This window comes from Plecotus auritus, assembly GCF_963455305.1.
Source record: "Plecotus auritus genome assembly, chromosome: 1".
NCBI classification, from domain to species: domain Eukaryota; kingdom Metazoa; phylum Chordata; class Mammalia; order Chiroptera; family Vespertilionidae; genus Plecotus; species Plecotus auritus.
Genome location: NC_137770.1, coordinates 189,319,883 through 189,339,982, shown reverse-complemented (window position 1 = coordinate 189,339,982; position 20,100 = coordinate 189,319,883).

Here is a 20,100-nt window from a genome sequence, read left to right as displayed (position 1 = left end):
TCATCATTGATGTTTCTATCTCTCTCTCTCTCTGAAATCAATAAAAATATATATATTTTTTAAAGAGCTTACAAGCTAAAGAATGATCACTGACAAAAAGAAACACAAGCAGAATATAGAATGGTCAAGTCCATTTTAGGGTTGAAGTATAAGAGTCAGGAGGTTCCTTGGTTGACTATAATAACCTCTAGTCTGGCCTATGTCTATGGGCTCATGAGGACTCGAGGGGGCTCCAAGATTCCCCCTGACGAGAGACTGGTTCCCTCCTTTGGCAGATGCTTCACCCTCTTTGTCCCCCACATTGCAGTCATTCTGGGACAACGATGGCTCCCTAACACATAGATTCTCAGAGCAACTCTCAGGTCTTTAGGCATGTGAGGACCTCCTCCCCCTCCTCTTTGGGCAGAGTTCCCCACTCCACTTAGACTCCACTCACTCCATTCTCTTTCCAGCGTTCCAGCAGCACACAAGGCACAGCAGCCAACCTGCTGCTCAGGGCGGCCTGCATCCTGGGAACAAAACGCTTGTCTACTTTTCTTGCCAAGTGATTTCTTTGAGCTGCTGTCCCTAAAGTACTTGACTTGAGAGAAGGAATAAACTCTGCAGATCCACTTCCCAAAAGGCTGCCTTCCTCTCCCCAACCTCTCCTGGGAGATGGGAATAATGATGGGTGGTTGGGCCAGTTCTCTAATTATGGGCCTTTCAGTGAGCCCTGCAAAAGGGTGGTTCACCCTAACTGCTCTAAATTTAGAATATAGAGCACATTGTGCCTTCTGTCTTTGGTTAGTTCTTAACAATAGTTATGTGGCAAAAAGAAAATTCCTACTTGACATCCTATAAAGCTTGTCTTTATGCTTGGCTCCCACCAAGGATATATGGTTCAGACACCACTGCAATTTTAGTTCTAAATTATTAGAATGTTTTTAAAAATAATGGTTCTCAAACCTAGCTGCACATCAAGCTACCTAGGAGGCTTCAATTTTTTTAAATTACAAAATTTCTAACTCCATTCCAGAGCCACTTGATCAGAAGATCCAGGACTAGGACCAGATAATTGGCAATTGATCAAAATATAAGCAGCCTAACATTTAGGAACCTCTAGATGAGAATGAGGGACAGAGAGAGAGAGAGAGAGAGAGAGAGAGAGAAAGAGAGAGAGGGAGAGAGAGAGAGATCGCCAGGAAACTATTTGGGTTAATATATAAACCCCATGGACAGATTCATTTTTGCCCCCCCAACACTTAGAACAGTCCCTAGCATAGTATACAATAACTAAAGGACCGGTGCACAAAATTCGTGCGCTCAGAGGGGAGGGTCCCTCAGCCCAGCCTGAGCCCTCTCCCAATCTGGGAGCCCTTGGGGGGCATCCTTAGCGCTGCTGTGGAGGCAGGAGAGGCTCCCACCACCACCACTGCGCTTGCCAGCCGTGAGCCTCGCTTCTGGCTGAGCGGCGCTCCCCCTGTGGTAGTGCACTGACCAACAGGGGGCAGCTCCTGTGTTGAGCGTCTGCCCTCTGGCAGTCAGTGCACGTCACAGCAACTGGTCATTCCGCTGTTCAGTTGATTTGCATATTAGCTTTTTATTATATAGGATAACAGTTTATATATGTAGATAGAGCTAGAGCTAGAGCTAAAGCTAAAGATAAATAGATAGAGATAGATGTAGAGGTAGAGGTAGAGGTAGAGGTAGAGGTAGAGGTAGAGGTAGAGGTAGAGGTAGAGATAAAGATAGATGTAGATAGATATAGCTAAAGATAGATATAGGTATAGATATATATTGATATAGATATTTCCTGCTTGAGTGAGTGGATTAGTTGAACATTTCCATTTTATGAACAAAACAACTATCTTAACAAAATGCACCACTATAAGAATTTACCCAAAGTAGATGTCTTTATTCCCATAGTCGTCTTAATATAAACAGGTCTTTCTTGAACTTGGATATACAAATTAGGTAAGATGAAAATGCTACTTAGGTAAGACTTCTCAGGGCTGCCTCACCATCATGATGAGGTCTCAACCCACAGGATTTAGAACTGACCAGGAGGGAGGATACTGGGACAAAAGTGGCATGTTGAATGATCTCCATGACTGCCAAGCTAATGATCACATGGTGTATCTTTTCCACCATAAAAATATACCTGTCAACATGACCAAACCATTTAGATTAAAGAGTGCTAAAGATGGACTGAAAATTTCTCTTTCACTGTCTACCTTCTCTTCAGATTCCATTTGGTTCATCAAACTCTAAGGTTAACCAGCCTTTGCCTAAGCGGGTCATAAAGTAATTGTTTCTATTTGAGCCTACTGCATTACAATCATGTTTAGGACCTCTCACTCTGAGTATATATTCAAATCTCCTTGATTAGAGCATGTGGTATACAATGAGCTGAGTTAATAATCTATAATAATAAAAGTATAATATGCTAATTAGACTGGACAGCCGAACAACCTTCCGGACGTCATTCTGGATGTCCTTCCAGATGAAGCTGCTATGGCAGGGGCCAAGGCAGAGGCAGTTAGGGGTGATCAAGCAGGCAGGCAAATGGTTAGGAGCAATAAGGCAGGCAGGCAGAGTGGTTAGGGGTGATGAGGCAGTCAGGCGAGCAATTAGGGGAGATGAAGCAGGCAGACAGAGGCAGTTAGGGGTGATCAGGCATGCAGGCGAGTGGTTAGGGGCAATCAGGCAGGCAGACAGGCGAGTGGTTAGGGAAGATAAGGCAGGCAGGCAGGCAGAGTGGTTAGGGCAATCAGGCAGGCAGGCAGGTGAGTGGTTAGAGCCAGCGGTCCCGGATTGTGAGAGGGATGTCCAACTGCCAGGATAGGGCCTAAACTGGCAGTCGGACATTTCCAGAGGGGTCCCAGATTGCAAGAGGGTGCAGGCCGGGCTGAGGGACCACCCTCCTCTTCCTGCCCTCCCCCCCACCCCCGCCCATACACAAATTTTATACACCAGGCCTCTAGTAATAATAATAAAAACCCTGATATACCTCAAGATTCTTTTGAGATGGTGGTGGTGGTTGTCATGGGTTATATTGCTATTGTTGTTGATACTGTTATTATTGCCATAGACTCACTTAGAAGGATAAAGAATCTCTTTCCCCACCCCACAGCAGGAAAAAAAGCCCTGCTTTCTAAGGGCTGATTGCCTCCCTCACCAGGAGGGAAGTAAACAGCTTTTGTGTTAGAGGCAGATGGGAGGAGTTTCAGCTTAATCCCTAGCTGAGGTGGTGTGGAGCAGATATGGCCAAAGTTGCCCCAGGGAAAGGAAGGGGACCTTCGCCAATGTGGACTTGGGACAGAATTTGGGGTTATCACAGATGGCAAACTGTGATCTCCCCTGGCACTAAGTGCCCATGGTTGTGGGAGGCTGGACACCTCGCCAAGGAGGCACAGGAAAAGTTCTCACAGACCAGTGAGGAACAGTGGGAGGAGCCACTCCTCTTCAACATGGATTCCAGGGGTTTAATTAACAAGCTCTGGGCAGGGACCAAAGGAAAACCCCTAGGAAAGGGGAGGAGCCCTCAATGATTGACATGTGGCATTTCCCCACCAGGGCCAGAGCCAGGGCCAACCACCTCCTGAGTGAAGGCTTGGAGCCAGAATTCATTTGATTTGGAAAAGGACGTGCTGTGATTTTTCTTGTGCCAGAGTATTGCAGAGAAATTTGTATCCCTTCAAATTTGTCCAAACTCTTTGGACTCAGACTCTCAGGGTTTACTTATACTGGTGGCTAACCTACTGCTCGCGGGTAAATTTTATAGGTTTAACTCTCAGCAAGTAATCTTTTTCTATATCGCTAGGAAATACTTTACTGGGCTTCCATGAGCCAACAAAAATCTTTTCTAATATGCTATTTTCTACTGTTCACAGACAGTAGGAAATGCATTTATACAAAACCCACAAGGCCACCAACTAGCCAAACAAGTCCAAATAGAAAATGAGAACAGCTAAATTACTTTTGCTTTCTGACTAATATAGATATCATTTTTTATAGAAGCACCAGCTTCTATGATTCTAAGAAAATGAAATTGTGTTTGTTGGCCTTATGTTAAGTAATTTGTTCAGGATTCCACAAGAGAAAATATGCAGAAGTGTGATTCATTCTTCAGATTTTTTTTTCTTTTTCTTTCTGTCTTCCTAGCCTTTGTTTTCAGCTGCCACTGAACAACTAGTGGCATGTAAAGACTGGGTGATCTGGTGTCAGATTTCTCTTCAAGTTCTTCCCTTCTTGTCCGGGCCTAGGAGAGAAGTGCCTTTGGTGACCTCACCACTTCAACATTGAAATAACTCCCCCACTAATCAACCTGCCTCCCTTTTCCCTACTCATTCCCATCAAATTAATCTCCCTAAATTATAGCCTTGACCATTTCACCCCATTCTCCCATCAAAAAACCCCTAATCTAATACAGTACCATTCAAAGAATGCTTACTGATGAACTAAGAAGTCTGAGACATTGTGCTTAACAATGAGGAATATGAACTCAAATCAGGCAGTTTATATTTTCTTGGAGATATAGACATTTCCCAACCTACTATGAGGGAAAGCATACCAAATGTTCTAATTGAGGCCAAGATTAAGGTTTAGGAGTCAAGGCAAAGGAAAGGATAAAGCTGGCTCTTTTTCTGATGCAGCCTATTGCTTACAAAATAATTTGAATCATTTATCTGGCAATAACTATGCTCTTGTAAATCGACACCATCAGCCTGCTCCTATCTCCTCTGCATTCCATACAAACCTTCTGTAGACTCGGCCAAATTGGTCTGTCCAGCTCCAAACGCATCTTGCAGTTCCCACTTCTCTCTCTTAATGCCACTTCCTCTGGTCACCAGCCCAGTTCTCTCTGCCTGTCCAAAGGCTACCCACTTTATATACTACCGTTTCCATGAAAACTTTCCTAGATCAACCAGCCAGAGTGGCCTCTTCCTCCTTGGCAACTGAGTCACTAACTGGAGTCTCTCCCACCACCTTTCTGAATCTACCATAACCGCATATGCACCACGACCCTGGGGCTCACATGATTCTGGGTCCTTTCTGTCTGCTATCTGCCCCAGCCCAGCATCCTAGCCTTACACCACTGGCCTCAGCCTTGTGATTTGGTGTTTGTCGCCCACATCCCACTGCTATACCTGGTCCTCAGTCTCCAACTCTGCTGCCAGTAGCTCAGGGTTCTGTTTTAGCTACCTCAGTATCCCGCCCCTCCTATCGATGCCGCACACCCTTCTCCTCCAATGTGTGCTTCCTGTGTCTTCCAATGCACCACAGCCTATGAAACTGCCTGAGAAGAAAAAAACAAAAGATCAGCATAATTTAAGTGTTACTACCTTAGGAATAAACATGCAGCACCACAACATGGATGAACCTTGAAAGACATTATGCTAGGTGAAACAGCCCTGATGTTGTCTGATTCTACTTAGATAAGGTACCTAAAGCAGTCAGATACATAGAGATAGAAGTTAAAACAGTGGTCACCAGGGGCTGGGGTGGAGAGGGGAATGGAGAGTAATGTTTAATGGGTACAGAGTTTCAGTATGGAATGAAGAATAAGTCCTGGAGATGAATGTGGTGATGTTTACACAATAATGGGAATGTCTTTAATGCCACTCAACTGTACACTTAAAAATAATTAAAATAGGCTGTAGCCAGCTTGGTTCGGTAGATAGAGCGTCAACCCACAGACTGAAGGGTCCCAGGTTCGATTCCGGTCAAGGGCACGTACCTCAGTTCCAGGCTTGATCCCCATACAGGAGGCACCAATCGATGTGTCTCATTCACATCAATGTTTCTCTCTCTGTCTCTCCCCCTCCTTTCCACCCTCTCTAAAAACAAATGGAAAAATATCCTCGGGTGAGGATTAACAAAAAATTGAATAATTAAAATGGTAAGTTTTATGTTATGTCTATTTTTACCGTGATAAAATAAATAAATAAAAATTGTAAATGAACTATTCACACATGAAAAAAAAGTACATCACCAAGAGTTTGGTGGAAAATCAAAATAGAGAGCTGAATCAGCACTCATTCTTTCAAGGTTCCTAACTAGCTGGCTAGATATTTCCCCCACTAGGATTTCATCAGATTGAGTATTTGCTCTGGATGTACCTTTGTTCTTTCAAGTTCTTGGCTCCAGTTTCTTCTATGCCACTTTGTGGCCTGATTCTGAATGATATACTTGAAAATGATGTGTAAAGAGTTCTTAAGCCAAGGGTTATTGAACAAATATATTTCACCAAGCATTGCTTCCTGCGCATGTTCCTATGTTTGATTTTCTCACCCTCTACGGACTTCATGCCCCATGGACTCAACCTCATTTGCTCCCTGCATAGTAAGCATCTTTCTCCCATGAGAGAGAGGAACCAATCTCCTCCATTGTCTCAGTGTTTCTCCCCATCTCACACATGCACCACCATTCCCTGCTTAGAATCATGAGACTTTGGTGCCTCTAAAGATATAGCCCTCTACAGCCTCCTCGGGGATCCTGTTGTCATAGCCACTGAATTTATTTACCTTACAGCACCCAAGGCTCTTCATTAAAACTTTTCTACCACATGTTTCCTTGAAATATTCACCTCCCTGAAAGGCAGAGACACTGTCTTACACATACATGTCTTTATACTTTTTGTAGTGCCTTTGACTACACATGCCACTTCTTAAAAAAAAATTTACTAGCCCTGGCCAGTGCTGCAAAGTAGTTAGAGTGTCAGCCCATGCACCAAAGGATCATGGGTTCGATTCCTGGTCAATGGTACATACCTGAGTTGCAGATTTGATCCCTGGCCCTGTTTAGGGCATATGTGGGAGGCAACAAATTGATATGTCTCTCTCACATAGATGTTTCTCCACTCTCTCTAAAAATCAATGGAAAAAATATCTTCCAGGTGAGGATTAACCAAAAAAATAAAAACCAAAAAAAAAAAAAAAAATTAAAAACTTTAACTAGACTGTCATTTAGACATTTTCAGGAATCATTATCATCAATCCAGGAGAAAAAAAAATGTGTTTACATTAATCATATGATTTCTTTAAGTATGAATCTATTTATGACTTTCAGATTTTGTTCCTATTTACTGAAGTTCTAACAAAGTCCATGCAAGTTGTTCTCAGAGTCCACTGAACTCCACTGCAGTGCCTCTCAGGTATGAATCTTGGAGATTTAATAGGCTGTCAGTTTGATAAATTCTGCTCACTTTCAAGAAAATTTCCAAGACTATATGAGTATTGTTCTTCAATCTTATAATTCACTTATATGCCTTTGGTATTTTCACAAAAATTCCCCAGTTGGGTAATTTCTGGTAAAATTCCTAGACTTTGGATCATGCCATTGATTATTGTGAAAATTATCTGAGCTCTACCTGTCCAAGTTTACCTAGGCTGTAATGCATTATAAAAATTCATCCAAATATCATTCTCTGGTAAATATAACAGGACTTCTCAAAGAAATGCTGATTTTAGGGCTAGGGTAGGACAAATACAAGATGAGCCCAGAGCATCTTGTAGTGCCAAAAAGCTCAAAACACAAAAGGGTGGGGGCATGTGAAAGGTACAAGGAAACCAGCCTGAAAGAGTTCCTAATGGCCAAAAGCTGGAACAATTTTGCAACAAATTAACACAGCACTCAATTATAACCCAAAGTATAAAATACACGAGTCCATACTAATATAAATGAAGCAGTGAATAAATATATGGGGGAGAGGAGATGAATTTTTCACACAGATGACTTCCAAATATATGTAGCTACACTCCCTTCCACGAGGTAAAGATTAATTTCCCACACGCTCGCTCCCTCTTGAGTGTGAGCTAAACTTAGTAACTTGATTCCAAACAGTAGGTTTTGCAAATGGAAAAACTTTCCATTGGAGAAACCTGGCAAACAATAACTGATATAGTTAACATTGCCGGCATTAGTCATGATGATTGCATGTACTCCGGATATGCTGTGATGGGAAGGGTACTTTATGCCTGTGATAATCTTTCCAAAAACCTGTAAGCTCGATCTCATCATGAAAAAAACATCAGATGGCCCGGCCAGAGTGGCTCAGTTGGTTGAACATTGTCCTGTGCCCCAAAAAGTTGTTAGTTCAATTGCTGGTCAGGGCAGGTATGGAAGGCAACCGTTTAATGTTTCTCTCTTTCTCTTCCTCTCTCTCTCTCTCTCTCTCTCTCTCTCTCTCTCTCTCTCTCTCTCTCTCTCAGCATGTCCTCAGGTAAGTATATAAAAAAAAAAAAGAAAGAAAAAGAAAAAGAAAAACCATCAGATGAACTCAAATTAAGGGATATTCTACAAAATACCTGATTGGTACACCACAAAACTGTCCAGATCATGAAAAAAAAAAAAAGGAAAAACTGAGAAACCTGCACAGATTAGAGGAGATTTAGAGAGGCATGATGATTAAACATAATGTGGTATCCCAGATTAGAATCCAGAACAGAAAAAGGACATCACTGGAAAAACTAGTGAATTCATGTAAAGTATGAAGCTTAATGAATAGTGATGTACTAGTGCTGCCACCTTGGCTGTGACAAATGTACAATGGTATCGTAAGGTAGTATCATTAAGGGAAATTGATGAGGAGTATATGGGAACCCTGCACTATCTTCACAATTCTCTGTGAGTCTAAAATTGTTTCAAAATAAAAAGCTAATTGTAAAAAATTATTAATACTTTCTCCAGTCATCTTTAGAACCAAATGAAAAAGTATCTGACCCAGCTCATGGGAGAGACCCCTTTTCTATCCTGCAACTTATAAAACCAATACAACAGAATCATGACCATCTGTTTATATCACTTAATGTTTTTTCTCAACATTGTCCTAACTGGTTTTTTGGATCCTTGTTTCTATTTTGAGTTTTGTTGGTGACTACAAAGAAATGGCCCCTTCAATTTTGTTTCTGAGAAGTGAGCACTGGAGATTCTATTGCCAAAGCCAGCAAATTCCAGAAGTTCACAAAATTTACTAGAAAATAATTCAAGCTAATTACTGCCTAAACATAGTTAATGATTTATTCAAAATGGACAATCAAGAATCACCTACGTCAACTATATTCTTTTCTATCAACAATATAATTCATTAATCCAAGAATACCCTTAAATGTATGTACTCTTTATGCTGAGATAGCCATGGGCTTTTTAATATACATTGATAGTAAAACAATTCTCAAAGGGAAAAGTGCAAAGCAAGCTGATCTAAAAGAAGATCTGTCAAAAAAAAAAAAAAAAGAAGATCTGTCAGATTCCCAGGACTGAAATTTTGAAGTGTTTGTTTGTCTGTTTTCAGTGTAAGAAATTTCAAAACATTTGATCAAATGTTATAAACATAATCCCAGAAAATTTTTATCAAATCTATAGCCATTTATTCTTGGGGACTAAAGTAGAGCCAAGAGAATTATGGGATATATCCCAGAAATTCACAGTGAGTCTATAGTAATGCGATAAAGAAGAAATGCAATGGGGACATTTAACTTCCCCGTGTCACCCTGAGAGGTTCTAGTCAATGGGAAATGGATGTAGAAAAACTAGAGGAGAGAGTTTGGCTCAAGGCAAGACTGAGGCAATAACAGGATCTACTAAATTATTTAGTGATACATAGAGGAGCATAATCCACACCGAAAACTCTCCACCACTCAGCAAGCAGTCTTCTTACATAATAGTTACAATAGTAAATATGCTCATATAAACCCATGCTTTCTTTGGACAGTTTTTGGTTTCCAATGTGTAATTTTACTTGACATAATTCAAAGAAGTGGAGCCAAGGGTAAGAAAGGGCTTTTTTGTTTATTTTTCAAGATGGAAACAGATGTGTATTAGAGAACAATCCCTTGTGAGCAACAAATGTACTGCAGTCCCAGAGCCCCAGGCATGATTACATTTATTCCTCCTGAGGTTTCACGTTTTAGTGAATAGCTTTCTCTATTTAATTTTAACTTTATAACTTTCCTAAGTTGGACTTTACATACTGGCTTCTTAAAAGAAAAATTCAGCCTTGTTAAAATTAAACTTCATTTTTCTTCAGTTGTAGATGATATCTCAGACAAATTAGCTTTCTTGCTCCTAGGGCTGTTTTTCAGCCATGCTCATAGTGCTCTTTCTACCAGTCTCTTCAAAAATAGAAATTGTCATTTATTTCAACATTGTATAGCCAACTAATCAAAAAGATATTTATATGGAATATAGTTATATAGTAAATAAGAGTTTGATATAAGTAAAATTATTTTTTTAATCTTACTATATTTCTATGGATTAAAGGGATATTATTTTTTAAAATCCTATATAATAAAAGCATAATATGCGAAGTATCTGATTGTGTTCAACCCTTCGACCAGTCGCTATGATATGCACTGACCACCAGGGGGCAGATACTCTGACCGGTAGGTTAGCTTACTACTGGGGTCTGGCTGATCAGGACTGGGCAAGATGGGCTGGACACACTCTGGAGCCCTCCCATAGCCCCTCCCCAACCCTGATCATGCACCGGTGGGGTCCCTCAGCCTGGCCTGTGCCGTCTCGCAATCCAGGACCCCTCAGGGGATGTCGGAGATCCAGTTTTGATCCCCACAGGCCTGGCTGAGGGACCCCACCGGTACATGAATCCGTGCACTGGGGCTCTAGTTAAACTATAAAGATCTAACTGGTCCCAGGCCAGGTATTCAGTTGGTTGGAGCAGCATCCCAATATACCAAGGTTGCTGGTTCGATCCCTGGCCAGGGCACACACAAGAATCAACTAATGAAGGCATAAGCAAGTGGAATAACAAGTCTCTCTCTCTCTCTCTCTCTCTCTCTCTCTCTCTCTCTCTCTCTCTCTCTCTCTCTCCCTCTCTCTCTCTCTCGTCTTTCTCAAGTCAATCAATAAATAAAAAATTTAAAAATATAAAAATAAAATTAAAAAGATCTGGAGGTAGCTCTTCTTTTCTTCTTCCTCTTCCTTCTTTCCAGAACAACTCAGTCATAAAGTCATTAGGCAGAGACAAGCAGGATATGCATTGCACCAGGATAGGAAATCCATGGTGGTCCAGAGTGAAGTAAGATGAGCATCTGCATAGGAGGAAGTCCTGGCACAGATGTTGTAGACTGAGCAGGGTGAGGAGAGTGCCCATGCATGAGGGTAGCCTGGCATAAATGCTGAAGACGGTGTAGGATGAAGAGGGAGTCCACATGGTGGCATCTAACTGCACCAGCCCTGCAGGCCAAGTGGGGTAAGGCAGTCATTGTTGTAAGGGGGAAGGAGGAATTCTGTGGCAAAAAGAGATTGGTGCATATAAGGGAATTGATTAAAGAAGTAAATGTATGAAGGACAATGAGAACCAGGGAGGAAAATAGACGGAACTTTGTGGTGATGAATTGGAATTGGAAGTTTCTGTTTGAGCATAATGGTTTTCACTATCATAGATATACTAGAGGCCCGGTGCATGAAATTCATGCAGGGGAGGGTGTCCCTCAGCCCAGCCTGCGCCCTCTCATAATCCGGGACCCCTCGGGTAAGGTCCCTAGGCCTGGCCAGCGATCAGGGCCTATCGGGACTTTCCTTCCCCCAGCTGCCGGCAGCTGGCCCCGCCCCCGCCACTGCCACTGCTTGCCATCTGTGTGGCACTTGCCCCCCCTCACCCACCACAGGTCACCTCCCTCTGCAGGTGACAGGCATGGGGTGCCATCGCTTGGCTGGCCTGGGCCTCTCTCTGTGGGGCAATTGTGGGGCGATGGTGGAGCCCCCCGACCAATTGCATCGCACCTTAGCTGGCCTGGTGCCAGTGAAAATGTCATAGCGCGGTTGTCCGGAAGGTCATCCGGACGGTCGTTCTGCTGTTCGGTCATTCGGTAGATTTGCATATTACACATTTATTATTATAGATATGGAAATAAACATAGATGTATTGTGTATGTGTATATACATGCATGTATGTGTGTGCAAATATTTCCTATCTCTGTCCACAGAGAGATTATGGGACCAACAACAACATAATAGTAATATTTGCACTTTGTACACAGATCTTGGTTTCAAAATACAATTCTCCCCTAAAAGGAATCAGGAATCCTTGGAGAAATGGCAAATCTATGGATGAGAAATAAAAAGTGCAAATCAGCTTGGAACATCTTATTATGGCATTAGTAAGGAAGTGCCCAAAGAATAATGGATGACATGTTAAAAGTATAGAGAAGCCAGCTTATAGGGATTCAAGTCTCAAAGCCCTCCTAAGAAATACAGTTCCTATCTGTTTAATTTCCTATCAGGTTGTCTTTGTCTTTACCATATTGCTTTTGAGATTCTTTACCTATTCTGTAAACCAATCCTTTCTAGATTATACGTATAGAAAGTATCTTCTCATTTATCACTTATCTGGTCACTATCCTATCTAATAAAAGAGTAATATGCAAATTGACCGTGCCTCCGTTACACCCACAAGCCACGCCCACCAGCCACACTCACCAGCCAATCAGGAGTGAATATGCAAATAAACCCAACCAAGATGGCTACGGCCACAGAGAGCATGAGGGAGGCTTGGGTTTCCCTGGCGATAGAGGAAGCCAAGCTTTCCGCCTGCCCTTGCCAGCCTAGGCCTCCACTCAATGCTACAAAGTTTCAATGATAGAAGATAAATAAATTCCAACAGAAATGGCGGCAGCCATGGAACTGGAAAGAGCAGGAGGCTAGGGTTGCCCGTGGCGATGGAGGAAGCCAAGCTTCTGCAGCCCTGGTCTGCTTTGGCCTCTGCTTAAGGTTACAAAGTTTCAATTATAGAAGATACATAAATCCCAACAGAAATGGCTGCCACCACTGAGCGAGCAGAAGGCATGGCTCCACTCTAGGCTGCAAAGTTTCAATTGTAGAAGATAAATAAATCCCAGATCCCAGGGCCTCTGCTTGGATTGTAGGGGGGGCGTGGCTGGCCTGCAAACCACCACAGGCCCCTCGCCCAGGCCACGCCACACCCCAAGGGAACCCCCACCCTGATCCAGGACACCCTTCAGGGCAAACCAGCTGGCCCCCATCCATACACCAGGCCTCTATCCTACCTAATAAAAGAGTAATATCCAGATTGACCATCACTCCAACACACAAGATGGCTGCCCCATGTGGTCAAAGATCCTGCCCCCATGTGGACACAAGATGGTCACCACAAGATGGCCAGCAGGGGAGGGAAGTTGGGAGGGACCAGGCCTGCAAGGGAGGGCAGTTGGGGGCAATCAAGCCTGCTGGGGAGGGCAGTTAGGGGTGACCCAAATGGCAGAGGAGGGAAGTTGGGGGTGACTGGATCTTCAGGGAAGGGCAGTTGGGGGGACCCAGGCCTGCAGGGGAGAGCAGTTGGGGGGTACCAGGCCTGCAGGGGAGGGCAGTTAGAGGTGACCAGGCCTGCAGGGGAGGGCAGTTAGGGGTGACCAGGCCTGCAGGGGAGGGCAGTTAGGGGCAAACAGGCTGGCAGGGGAGCAGTTAGGCATCAATCACGCTGGCAGGGGAGTGGTTAGGGGGTGACCAGGCTGGCAGGCAGAAGCGGTTAGGGGTAATCAGAAAGGCAAGCAGGCAAGCAGTTGGGAGCCAGCAGTCCTGGATTGTGAGAGGACTGTCCGACTGCCCGTTTAAGCCCGATCCCACTGGGATCGGGCATAAACGGACAGTCGGACATCCCTCGAAGGGTCCCAGATTGGAGAGGGTGCAGGCTGGGCTGAGGGACACCCCGCACCCTGCACAAATTTTGTGCACCGGACCTCTAGTCTTTTAATAAAAAGCCATTATTAATTTTATTATAGTTGAATCTATCAATGTTTTTCTTTATGATTTGTGTTTTGTGGTTTTTGTTTTAGAAATCTTTTCCTACCCATATTCATAGTGTCCTATACTGTCTTCTAAAAGTTTAAGTTTTTACCTTTCACAGATGGGTCTTTAATCACACAGAATCTTTGTTTATCTATGGAACAATTAGAAACACAATTCCTTTATTTGCATATGGATAACCAATTATCCAAGCACCATTTACTATTCATTCTAAGGAAAAGTAACTCTTTATCCCACCGCAGTGTTCTATTCCAACACCAATTCCATACTGTCTTCATTACTGTAATTTTAGAATAAATCTTAATATTTGGTAAAGCCAGTCTCCCTGTTTTGCTTTTTTTCTTTAAGTATATTTTGCGTAATTTTAGCTCTTTCCTCTTCCATATTAATTTTAGAATAAAGTTGTAAGGTTTTACACACAATCTTTTTAGATTTTGGTTGGCACTGCACTGGATCCATACACCAAATTGACATGAACATGGTACTTCATAAATGTTAAAAATTTGTACATGTAAAAATAATAATGAAAAAAATGGGGAAATTGTTCCTAACAAATATGATAGTTCAAAGGTTTATATACTGAACATTTTAAAATCTCTTATTAAAAATCCATGGGATAATGAGGAGGACTTGACCAGACAATTTATAAGAAAGGAACACAAGTTAGAAGCATATAGAAAAATGCCTGGCTTAATTAATAGTAAATAAATGTAAATACCCGCAAGATACTATTTCTCCTATCAAATCAAAAGCTTTTTTTTAATGCTAAAATAAACACATCAGCTTGAGTCTAAGTGAAAATTAGCTCCCATCAGGGTCCAAGTCATGGGGTGAGTTTGCTAAAAACCTACTTGTATGCACATTGAAGAGCCTCTCTGAAAAGAACACATTTGAAGAAAGAAATTAGGAATAATGACTTTAGTCCAGTAAAACAGCAGTTGTCACTAGTACAATCTGGTATGTATGTATGTATGTATGTATGTATTGTCTTCTAGCTCCAGTTTCCTTGATGCATTCCTACAGAGAAAGTGAGAGAGGGAGGAAGAAATCAGAGTAATTTCATCATTTTGAAGCACTGGAATGCCCAGCACAGTTTAGGGCCTGTTGGAGTGACATATTACAGGCGTAGCATCATCCTGCACTTTGCACAGAACAACACTCTGAAGCCTCAAACCTCAGCTATTGGCCGAGACAAAGCCAGTCTAAAGGAGGCTGGTATGTGAGCACAGGAGTGAAGCCCCTGGCACTTTTAGAAAAACTTGATCATGGGGCTTAAGAAGGATTTCCACTAGCAAGGGCAAAATATAAAAATAAAAAACAATATTGAAGTTATTATTTTCTAATATGGACCTTTTCTGTTCTCATAAGTGAGTGAGGGCTGGGAGAAGCTAAGACTAAATCATTATTCAAAATCAGAACATGTGCAACAAGTCACATACCCTCATATACTGTTGGTAGACATAGAAATGAGATACCATTTATATGGAATACCATTATGCAAAATATATAAAGATTCTTTTTAATTTTTTTGATACATTGTCCTACTAAAAATCTTGTCTAATAAAATAAGTAAAGAGACATATATGAATGTATGTCCAGGAACATTTGTTACAGTATTAAAGATACTAATAAAATCTCAAAATGATCTAAATATTCATTTAGGAGGAAGGTTAAATGAGTTATGGAATAACTAAACAAATGGGTAGATGATTAAATATTATGCAGTTCTGTACTAGAAAATTCTCTTGACGGTGGAAAACAGGGTATCAAATTGAATGTACAAAGATAAACCTATAGTTGAAAATTTTTAACTGAGTTTTGTTTTTTTGTTTTTTTGGTTTTTTTTTTTTTTTCATTTACTAAATTATTTCTTTTGCCCTGTAGCTCTCCACCTACTGGACCAATTGGGACCATTGCCTTGGAGAGAAGAAATCTATTGGCATGCTTGAATGCATTCTAAAGCAAAACATTGATACATAGGAACTAGGCCATTGAGAGATAATTAATTTTCTTTTGAACTAATAAAAAGGACATGATTGGAATACTGAGGCAGAATTCAGAAGAATGACACATAGAAATGATACAAGTTAGTCACAGAATACATATAATGCTGTATTTAACATAAAGTCAGTTTCCTGCCTGGTAGGAAGGAAGCAGAAGAATTCCCTCCTGGGCTGCAGGGAAGAGACTGGAGAAAGAGGGGAAGAAGAGAAGAAAGCCAGATGTGAGAAGAGTCCCTGAGGGGACTGTCTCTCTTCCTGGGTTGAAATTCAAGATAGATCCTTGTGTTCCAAATAAGTTTCAGGATGTGAGAAAAAGAAGGTACTTCTGTTCCACATCCTCCATAAAATCAGGGAGAAGCCATTTTCAGAAAACCCACTGAGAACATGAAGTGGCTGCGGAAGGGGATGAATGGCAGCAGGTCGGGGCCAGAGACAGAGGTGGCCTGAGAGAGCCACCGCCCCCGCAATCCCCATGGTTCCCAGAGGGGGGAGTGGAAGGGAGCCAGCACTTGGGATGGGTGGGGGTGGGGGTGACCGCAGCAGAGGATAAGGAGGCCCCATACTAAAGCCTGGGCAATTGGCTCTCAGCAGCAGCAGGGTAAGATGACAAAACTCCTGGCAGCAGTCACTCTGTCCTGCACCGCCCATGCCCAGAACATACATGAGCAGCAGAAGAGCGGGGCCAGGGACCCACAGGCAAAATCCACACAAGGCAAGACCACAGCCAAAAAGGACTGGAGAGTAACACAAGGACCAGACACCCATCCCCTGCTGGCAGGATGGTGGCATGAACTTCCTCTGTACCCAGGGGCTGTTGCAGGGACTGAGGAAGGTGGGGTGGAAAGGAGAATGCCTGAGAGGGAGTCTGAACTATGAATGTAATAATGTTTCCCTGCCCTGGCAACAAACTGACTTCAGTTACAGAGAAATTTAAACCTATTCTTTTTCTCAGCCCAGATAGAATTGTAAATTTCAAAACTGGAACATCTATATTCAATGCTATTTTGGCCTATCCAGTATGTGGTCTCTCTTCTGATAAAAACAGCTGAGTTTCCTGGGTTCTATTTTTCCAAAGCCTGGGTCTTTCTCTAATTTTGTAGCCTGCCAGGAAATTCCTATCCTTCCTTAACTTTGAAACTAGGTTAGCTTGTCTTCTTTGCAACTAAATAACTTCAACTAATACAAAATATATAATCCCAATTTTGTAAATGCATAAAAGCACATTGGTGCATGCAAGCACACACACACACACACACACACACACACACACACACACATCTATATGTGGAAAAAGATTAGAGGGAATGAAATGTTAATAGTGATCATCTCTGAGTAACAAGATTACAAAACATAGTGTTTTTTCTTCCTGTATTTCTAAATTTTCTATTCTCCACAATGAGTATGTATTATGTTGTTATTCAAAATATAGAGAGATAAAAATATTACCCATAATGTCCAGAGAAATAACATTAGGCAGCCCAATGACATTACAAAGTCAGGTATGTCATAGGCCCTTATCTCTTGGCATCCTGGGCCAGCCAGCAGCCTGCAAACACAAGAACTGTTGGGCAGTGTGGTGCAATGGAAAGAACATGAGGTGGAGAAGCTAGAGACCTGAGTTTTAGTTCTGGCACTGGCAAGCTGCGGACCTTCAATAAGACATTCTACCTCCCTGAACCTGAGGTTTCTTCGCCTGTGAAATGAAGGGCTAAACTGGCTATAGGATCACTGGCTATAGGATCACAGACCTGTCACCAGACCCCAGCTCCGACCTCAACTCCCAACAGTTCCCAGATATGTATGTGAAAGGACAAAATGACCCAGCCACGCCAGCCAAAGTCTGAACTTTCAGAATACTTCCAGGGGAACTCCATAGACACTGCTGGTTTCACTTCCGAGACTGAAACATAACAACACCATTTGGATGTTTTCCATCTTGCTTTCATAGCACCTCTGTCAGGAAGGACACTTTACAACCTACTCCCAGAATGGGAGTGCAGCTAGTGTCTGGCCCTGACATCAGCCCCGAACAGCCTAAGGACCCTAATGCCACCATTCCGGTTGGTGCCATATCTCCTCCTACCCTTAGCACACTGCCTGCCTTGTCGGCCTCGTCATGCAGTCTGTCATCAGAGCCACAGACCACAGGGATGGGCTTCTGCAGAAAGCTAGCAAGGGCAGATTTACTGCTGCTGCTTCAGTCCAGGAAATTGCAAAGCTAAGGAAGCCCAAAGGGAGGTGCTGCATAGTCACACCACATCCTCAGTGAGCGGTGGTCTGCCTTGGGTGGGGACTTAGATGGAGTAGGTGCATGTAGAAGGTGCAGCAGGGATGGGAGCTGTAAGAACAAAGACCAAACTCATAACATACACATCTGTTCTAAACTAACCATGATTTCACCAAACTCATTTCTCAGCTACTTTTCTCTTCTTCTCTTCTTACTAGTGTATGTATGTCTTGCATCTTCCTCTGGGAATTTTCTTCCTCTTCCCATATATAATGTCTAAAAGTCCTCTTTGGCTTGCCAGGGACAAGCTCCCTATACACCAGAGTGATGCATGACTGAGACTCTGTCATGTCTCAGGAGACAACCAACTCACAGGGTTCTAAGGAAGATGCAAGCCCTAAGCACTTGAATTCTATCGAGTGAAAATAGACTGCCCTTTTTTTTCTGTTCATCTTCATTTCTAACCTAAGAGAAGAAAGTAGAAATGAAAATGGACTGGGTAATCTTTTCCAAGAAAAACTTTGAATTTTTTAAACACTAAAAAGAGAAAAACTAAAATTTGAATGTAGAAAAGATACAATTAAGCACACTTGGCAAGTACATTAAGAGGAGTGCAAAGGGAATTAGACTGCGTGGGCGTCGGGCTCCGTCCAAAGAAAACAGGCCCAGGAATGTTTCAAGATGGGATCTGAAGAGATGAGTGAGTCACCACGTGAAGAAGGGAAAGAAGAACAGAAAACACCAAAAGACACCGTCTCTCTAGCGAAATAAACCCCATAACTTAGCAGTGAAGAAGTTTAAATGGTAGAAATGTCATTTAAACTAAGACTGGAGAAAAGTAAAGAAGGAGAAAAGATGACTTGTCTCTTTGCCGAAATTCAGTGTTGCTGATAGGGAGGGAAGAGAATGGGGAATGTGGGAGGAATTGAGGAATTCTAATAAGAAGGTTATCTCCCCCGAAGAATTCCTGAGACGGTTTTTTTCCATAAGAGATTAAGTCATTATTCTCAAATAACCTAAGAGGTCATGTGTTGCCTTTCTGGTGCTTACCAGTGTAATCCCTGAGCAGAAAATAATTTTCTAATATGAAGTAAGAGAGCAGGAGGTAGTACAGAAAGGATAAAGATACCTTAAATTAACAAGAAGACATTTAAATGGTTTACGGTTAAAAAAAAATGTTTTTAGGAAAACTGATGACTCTGCAGGCAAGGCTGACATTAGAGCCTGCATCATAGTTAACTGCCTAACAGCTGCTCTTACTGAAATTGCAGCAGGATAGGAAGCCGAAAACATCTAAATACTCACCTCTCTCTCTCTCTCTCTCTCTCTCTCTCTCTCTCTCTCTCTCTCTCTCAAATTGTTTCAAGTCACAAATGTAGTTTTAATTCAAAGAATCAAAGGGTCACCTGCTTACATTCTCTCCAGTTTCAAATCTATCATCAAATTTAGTGAGCAATGCCAGCTAATTCAATAAACAGAAAACTTAAATAAAACAAAATGTAGCCACTTTGAGAGAAGTTTATAGTTTGGTGATGATAAAAAAGACCATTTCTATGTTGTTGCCAGTGGGGATTTCTGGTAGTGGGTCTATCTGATAAGCTTCTGAAACAACAGTTCCATTGAACTGCTGGAAAGGAAATTGTTGTGACCGGATTGCTTCCTGTGGTGAACAAAGGGCTTTTGCTGACATGGCAACTTCGTGGTTACAGAGACAAGCCCACAAGTTTTGTCTTTCAAAACTGAAAGTTTTGTGTGTGTGTGTGTGGTGTGTGTGTGTGTGTGTGTGTGTGTGTGTTAATTTCACTATTTCAAAAGGAAACACAATCTTTAGACCTGTTTCCTAAGGAAGAATTTTAAAAAGAAGAGAAGAAGCAAGGGAAAAGGAAGGAAGAATAAGAAAGAAAGAGGAAAAAAGAAAAGAAGCAACAAAATGATGTCACAGTCATGTTTTTGACTCTTGTTTTTTTCTGTGTTACAAAATATTAAAATGTTGATAATAAAGGAGCCAAAAAATGTTACAAGGCCCATGTGTGTATCTTCATAGGACCAAGAGTAAGAATGCAAGGCAAGGCCCACAGAGGCAAGGGTACAAGGTTTTGAATGAGT